Source organism: Chiloscyllium plagiosum, chromosome 10 (assembly GCF_004010195.1).
Source record: "Chiloscyllium plagiosum isolate BGI_BamShark_2017 chromosome 10, ASM401019v2, whole genome shotgun sequence".
In the NCBI taxonomy this organism is placed as follows: domain Eukaryota; kingdom Metazoa; phylum Chordata; class Chondrichthyes; order Orectolobiformes; family Hemiscylliidae; genus Chiloscyllium; species Chiloscyllium plagiosum.
In genome coordinates, this window is record NC_057719.1 from 397,917 (window position 1) to 405,859 (window position 7,943).

A 7,943-nucleotide genomic window follows, 5' to 3' on the forward strand; every position below is an offset into this window, starting at 1 on the left:
CCCTGCAAAACCCACTGAAATCAGACTTCCATTCACTGAACCAATCTTCTGTCATACACAGGAATAGGAGTAGGCCATTCAGCCCCTTAAGCCTGTTCAGCATACAATGAGATAATTGCTGATCTGTGGCCAAATACCTTCGTTTAACAATAATTTATCTACCTCAGACTTAAAGTTAGCAACTGATCCAGAATCTACTGCCATTCGTGGCAGAGAGTTCTAAACATCTGCCACCCCTTGCCTATAGAAATCGTTCCTAACATCTCTTCTGAATGGTCAAATCCTAATTGTCAAACGATGTCCCCTTGGTCTAGGATCCCCAACCAGTGGAAGTAGTTTCCCTCTATCTACTCTGTCTTTTCCTGTCAATCGGTTGAAGACTTTGATCAGATCACCCCTTTACCTTCCAAATTTTAGAGAAAACCAGTCTTATGTGAGTAATCTCTCCTCATAACTTACAGGTATCATTCTTGCAAACCTCCCTCCAAAACCAATCTATCCTTCCTAAGTAAACACCAAAAGAATTGTGGATGCTGTGAATCAGAAACAAAAACAGAAATTGCTGAAAAGCTCAGGTCTGGCAGTATCTGTGCACAGAAATCAGAATTAACATTTCAGGTACAGTGACCCTTCCTCAGAAGTTCTGTCTACAATGCTATCTCACTTTGTGCCATCAGCAAATTTGGTGACTTGACCCTTTCTGCCATTATTTAAGAAATAATGTGACCAATTGAGGATCTAAGACACATGCTTGTGGGACAACACTGGTCACATCCTACCCAGGAGTACCTGCCCATTAGCCCGACTTTGTCACCTGCCACTCAGCCAATATTAGTAACTTGCCCACAATTCCATGAGCAAACTTTAGTTAACAATCTCTTAAATTGGACTTTATCAAATACCTTCTGGAAGTTCATATAAACAATATCCAGCCCTGTCCACTACCATAGTCACCTCTTCAACAAATCCAATGAGGTATTTTGACCTATCCGGCTCTCCATGCTTAACTGAAGATTTTCAAGAGGTTCAGTTACCCCAACCTTGATTATTTTCTTAAAAATTCATTTTAGGGATGCAGGTGTTGTTGGCTGATCCAGCATTTAAAGCCCGTCCCTAGTTGCCCCTTGTGAAGGTGGGGGTGACTGCCTTCTTGAACCGCTGCAGTCCACCCGCAGTGGGGTGACTCACAATGCCAATAGGGAGGGAATTCCAGAATTTTGACCCAGAGACACTGAAGGAACGGTGATATTTATTTCCAATTCAGGATGGTGAGTGGCTTGGAGGGGAATTTGCAGTTGGTGGTCTTCCCATATGTCTGCAGCCCCCGACTTTCCACATGGGAGTGGTCATGGGTTCGGAAGGTACTGTCTGAGGATCTTTGGTGAATTTCTGCAAGGGATCTTGTAGATAGTACACTGCTACTGAGTGTCGGTTGTGGAGGAAGTAGATGCTTGTAGACATAGAGCAAATCAAGCAGGTTGCTTTGTCCTGGATGGTGTCAAGCTTCTTGAATGTTGTTGGAGCTGCACCCATCCAGGCAAGTGGGGAGTATTTCATCACACTCTTGACCTGTGCCTTGTAGATGGCGGACAGGTTTATTTTGGGGGGTGGGGTGGGGGAGTGGACATGGTCAGGAGCTGAGTTACTTGCTACAATATTCCTAGCCTCTGGCAGTGATTAGATTGTCTCTTATCGGTGATGGTTGTAACCTGGCATTTGTGTGGTGCAAACCTTACTTGCCACTTGTCAGCCCAAGCCTGGATATTGTCCAGATCTTGTTACATTTGAATGTAGACTCCAATAACTTCCATATCACAGATGTTAGTCTAACTGGTCTGTAACCCCCTGGTTTTCCCAATTTGCCTTGAAAGCTTCTGCATCCTGTCTCTCAACCAATTTTGAATCCAATGGTGCCACATTGTTTTGCATCCCATGGGCTATTTATTCTATTTTATCCTCATTTCTGTTGTCAATAAACTTCTGTTTTGTAATTAAAGCAAAACTTGCAGCATTGTATGCCTATTTTTCAATGAGAGACCACCTTATTAATCCCAAAGCAAACTAGAATATGATCAAATCAGATCCCATTCAAGTAATAATGTCAGCTGGGATCATAACAATGCCCTTAGGCCATATGGGGATGGGAAATAATATACCTCCTCCTAGAACAAAACTGGAGGCGTGCAGGGGGCTGTCAAGGCTTAGACTTTAAGTATATTCAAGGCTGAGATAGACATTTTAGATTACTAAGAGAATCAAGGGCTATAGTGAAAAGGTAGGTAAATGGAGATCAGCCATGATTTCATTGAATGGTAGAGCAGACTTAGACAGAATGATAGCTTATGCTCTCAATGCTTTTACTTTCTTGATCAGTCTGCCACAAAGAACCCTCTAAAAACTTTGTTAAAGTTCATTCATACCAAATTAAACACATTATATTCATCAACACACTGCGTAGATACAAAATGTTTAATCTAACTTGTCAAACATGACCGTCCCTTACAAAATCCATGCTGACTATTCCTGATTAATCCATGCCTCTCCAAGTGCAGATCTATTCTGTCCCTCAGAATTCTAATAACATCCCCACCACTCAGGTTACTCTGACTGGCCTATAATTTCTTAGGTTTATCCCTCCTGCCCTTTTTTAATAGTGGACAATATTAGCGATCCTCCAATCCTCTGGCACCTGATCTGTGGCCATAGAGATTTGAAAATTACTGTTAGGGCTCCTGTTATTACTCTCGTCTCATTCATCAACTTGAAATACATCTCATATGGGCATGTAGGTTTATCCACTTTTAAAGCTGCTAAACTGACTAGTACCTTTTTTCTCTTTTGTGTGCTCTCTCTACATTAATACCTTTTAATATTTCACAATCATCCACCCTGATGTCAATAGTTGTGTTGTCCTTTTCCATTGTGAAGACCATCGCAAGGTACTCATTGAGGGTTGTGGCCATATCTTCTATGCTTTCCTGGGTAACTCCCTTAGTGACAGGAAACAGAGTGTGGTGGTTGAAGGCTGTTTGTGTGACTGGAGGCCGGTGTCTAGTGGCTATCGCAGGAATCAGTGCTGGACCCCATATATATGTCATTTATACGGATCACAAACAACATCAGAAACAATTTATGTATATCATTTATACAAAATCACAAACAATTAAGACTCCAGCACTGATTCCTGTGATGTGTATGCATACGGTACATATATATGTATATGGGAGAATGTCAGAGGAATGATAAGTTTGTATAGGACATTACAATTACCTGGATGTCTGACAGAGAGGAGGAAGGTCTTTGGTTACAGGAGGATACAGATTGAATCATCATAGAATCCCTACAGTGTGGAAACAAGACATTTGGCCCAACAAGTCCACACCAACTCTCAGAGGAGCATCCCACCCAGACTCACTCCTCTATCCTATCCCTGAAAGCCTGCATTTCCCATGGCTAATTCACCTAAATTACACATCCCTGGACACTATGGGCCAATCCACCTAACCTGCACATCTTTGGACTGTGGGAGGAAACTGGAGCACCCAGAGGAAACCCATGCAGACAAGGGGAAAGTTTGCAAACTCCACACAGATAGTTGCCAGAGGTGCTGTGAGGCAGTAGGGTATATCAATCAGATGAGTATATCAATGGCAGATGGAACTTAATTCCAAAACGTGAGTGATGATGTACTTTAAAAATCAGTAACAAGACAAGAGAACACTCAATGAATAGCAGGACTCGAGGAAGCTCATTGGAACAGAAGACTCTGGGAGTGCTAGCCCATAGATCCCTGAAGGCAGGAGAGGTTAATATGGTTAAGGTGGCATTTGAGGCACTTACCTTTATCAGTTATGACATAGATTCTAAGGGTAGGGAATTTTATGTCGGAGCTGTACAAAAGTTTAGTTCGGTGTCGAACGATGCGATTGCACTGGAGGGGGTGCAGAGGAGATTCACCAGGACTGGTGAATTTTAGCAGGTGTATAAGATGGCATGGATAGGGACAGCTTTTCCCCTTGGTTAATTTTAAGGTGAAGGACAGACGGCTCAGGAGGGGACTGGAGGAAACATTTTTTTTCCCACCCAGAGGTTGATCAGCATCTGGGAGGGCAGTAGAAGCAGGAAACCTCAAACTTTAAAATGTACATGGATGGGCTTTGGGTTAAGTGCTGCAAAGTGGGATTACTGTAGAAAGGTCAATGCAGACTTGAAGGGCTGTCGGGTCTCTTCTGCACTGTATGATTCAACACCAAGACATCAATACACATTGACGCATTTCCCAACAAGGCAGCAGTACCAGGTAAAAGGAGAATGACTATACTCTGAGTTATTCACAGTCAGGAGTTTTGAAAGTCAGTTAAATCAGTGGGACATCAGAAATCAGCAGCAATCTTCAAAGTGTACAGCCCATGCATAAAACATCCAATGAGGATACAGCCTTGTAATCATTTCACACACCATTTCTAAAGGAAATGCAAACATTCTGCACAGCAACAGTGCCTATACCACACTCCCTGCAGAGTGGGCAGCAAATTCCCAAGCAAGGGTATAGACATAGTTAATGGTAACTGTCTTTTCCCCAGGATGGGGGATTTGAAGACTACGGCACACATTTTTGAGGTGACAGGAGAGATTTAAAGATATGGGGCAAATCTTTTACACAGAGTGGTTCACATATGGAATGAACTTCCTGAGGATGTAGGTACAAATACAACATTTAAAAGATATCTGAATAAGTATATGAATTGGAAAGGTTTAGCGGGAAATGGGCCAGGAGCATGCAGGTGGAACTAGTTTAGCATGAACTGGTTGGACTGAAGGGTGTGTTTCCATGCTGTATGACTCCATGACTATGACTCTACCCTGCTATTTGCTCTTATTTTTGTCTCTTTCCACTTACAAAGACTGTCCTTGAATTGGATCTCTTTGACCAAGATTTAGGCGGTTATAACCTACTGCTTTTTTGAGTAGTTGGTGTAACTGCATTCCTGTGAAACAACCCTCAACTTATTTTTAATCTACACTGAAGGCACTACACAAATGCACGTTTTTGTCTTTTTCTGACACATGCAAACAGTTCTCCAGGTGGAAAGGCTGGGGGTTTCCAGGAGTTTTTTTTTATTTATTCATTCACGGGATTTGGGTGTTGCTGGCTAGACCAATATTTATTGCCCATTCCTAATTGCACAGAGGTCAGTTCAGACTTAACTGCTTTATTGTGGGTCTGGAGTCACATATAGGCTAGACCAGGTAAGGATGACAAGCTTGAGGTTGGAAGAACATCTCCACCTCCTGATGCTGCCTGGTTTGCTGTGCTCTTCCAGCCTCCTGCTTGTCGACCTTCGATTCCAGCATCTGCAGTTGCTGTTTTGTCTCAGGCCCAGGTAAAGAAAGCAGCTTCTTTCTCAAAAGGGCATTAGTGAATCAGATGGTTTTTTTTAAAACTGACAATTGACAACAGTTTCATGTTCATCATAAGATTCTTAATTCCAGACTTGTATCAAATTCAAAATTCTACCATTTGCCATGGCAGGATTCAAACCTAGGGAACATTTCCTGGGTCTCTAGATTATTAATCGCACAATAATACCACTGCACCATTGCCTTGCCTAAAGCCAGGCTTGTACTTTTCAAAGCAAAATTGCTACCCCTTATAGCGATCAGTCAAAAGATACAAAAACAAACGCAATACAAATCATTCCCACATAATAAATCTCAGTCAATTCCATCAAAAGCCATTTTTAAAAAAACAGTAAATTCTGCTTAACTGACAATGTTAAATATCTAGGGTTTTCCATATCTTGCAAAGAAAAACATAATCAACATCTAAGTAAAATTGTAGTTCTAATTTTCGTATATCATAGCATATCAATACAAGCACGATACGCCATTTTGCCTGTCCCACCAGTGGTAACCAATTAACCTCAAATCTTCAGTACATCCCTGAAATTGATTTTCCTTCATTTTGCTTTCTTCTGGCAGCGTCAACATTTGTTGCCCATCCTAATTGCCCCGAACCTGTTCAGCCATTTCAGAGTCAACCATATTACTGAGTTGAGATCATGTAAGCCAGGTTGGGTAAAGATGGCAGATTTCATTTTAACTAGAGTGTTAGTGAAGCAGATGGTGTTTTACAATGATTACTGAGACCAACTTCATGTTGCAGATTTATTGATTAAATTCAAATTCCACTAGCTGCCATGATTGGATTCAGGCCAATGGCAGCATAGAATTAGTCTGAGTTTCCGGATTATTGCCCCTGCAAGTGGTACGAGCACAGCATTACCACCTCCCCCTCGCAAAATACTTTAACATTTCCAACAAAAACAAAAATTGCTCTGGACTGAGGAAGGGCCAGCAGAGCTGAAACATTAACTCTGATTTCTCTCTGCAGATGCTGCCAGACCAGCTGAGCTTTTCCAGCTATTTCTGTTTTTGTTTCTGATTTACAGCATCTGCATTCTTTCGGGGGGTTTTTTACTTATCCATTTCCTTTCTGAATATTATTATTAAATGTGCTTCCATCACCCTCTCAGGTACTAATCCAAGATCACCACCTCATCGAGTAAAACATTATTTGCACATCTCCTGCTACAGCTCTTTTACCAGCTGCATTAAATCACTGACCTTGTGCTACCAAATCTTCTGTCTCTGAAACAGTTTCTCCTTACTTATATAATTACAAAGGGGTTTTACAAATTCGGAGCAGAAGTAGACCATTCAGTCCCTCAACCCTGCTCTGTTATTCAATGAAATCATGGCTGATCTGTTTGTGTTTCAAATTCCACATTCCCATCTACCCCACTAATACTCAATCCCCCGGCTAACAATAATCTACTTCCACCCTAAACACGATTAATGACCCCACTTCCACTGCCTTCTGAGGCAGAGATTTCCAAAGTTGCACCACCCTCAGATCAGAGAAAAAACATTTCTCTTCTCTGCCCTAAAAAAAGGTGACCCCTAATTTTAAAACAGTGCCCTGTAGCTCCGGACTGACCCAAGACAGCAAACAACCTTTCCATGTCCACTTTGAGAAGGAATCTCTCTCTCGAAAACACTTCTATCATTTAATTTTCACCACTCCAAGGACAACACCAATGTCTCCAGTTTAGTTTTGCCCACATAACTGAAGCTCTCTCATTTCCGGTGATGTTTAGATTCTATGTTGAACGTCAGTCATTCGCCTGGAATTATAATGGTGGGCAAATACAGATTGCTCGAGATATACTGTACACAGAGCAATTGCACATTCACCTTTGGCAAACAGACTCCTCAGTCAATCCTCAGACTTTGCCATCAGAATGGCAACTGTTAGTGCCTTGTCACACATTATTTTCAGCATAGCTCTGTAAGTATTGTTTATTTGACCAATAATCTTTTGAAAGCATCTGTCGAACCTATCTCCACCACTCTGTCAGGTAGCACCTTCCAAATTCTAACCACACCTTCTACTAATTCACCATAAAACCTGCAGAAAGCCAGCATAAATAAAAGATGTCATCTAGCCTGAAAACTGTTTCATAAAGACAAACACTTCCTTGTCGGATTTCAAGAGGCTACACGACAATCAAGATAAAAATCTGCCAAGATTTATTCAGATGTTCTACACTCTTAGTTCAAACCTGAATAAAAACAAGTTTGACCTTTCACAAAGTGGAAGTGGGATCATTGCTCTCAGAAACGCTTCAAATTACTGATTTAAAGAAAATGTAGATTTTTAGAGATATTCAGTCTCAATTTTTTAAAACAAATTCAGCCATTTCAGAGGGCAGGATAAAGACTGAATGTTGATGTCAATACAAAGGCGGGTTTCTAGTCTTTGCAAAGCGTCTCTGGTACTGCAAAATATACAAGGCGGGATGGGGATGGGGGTGGGTATAGGTATGGGGGTCAGGGAAGATAATGGGGTGGGGGATGAGGATGGGGAATGGGTTTCAGGG

General features: G+C 41.6%; 1 protein-coding gene across 1 annotated transcript in view; it reads right to left on the bottom strand.

Annotated features, from left to right (window-relative positions):
• The window catches only part of tmed8 (transmembrane p24 trafficking protein 8), a 28,294-nt gene that overhangs the window by 19,209 nt on the left and 1,142 nt on the right, over positions 1-7,943 (bottom strand). The window lies entirely within an intron of this gene.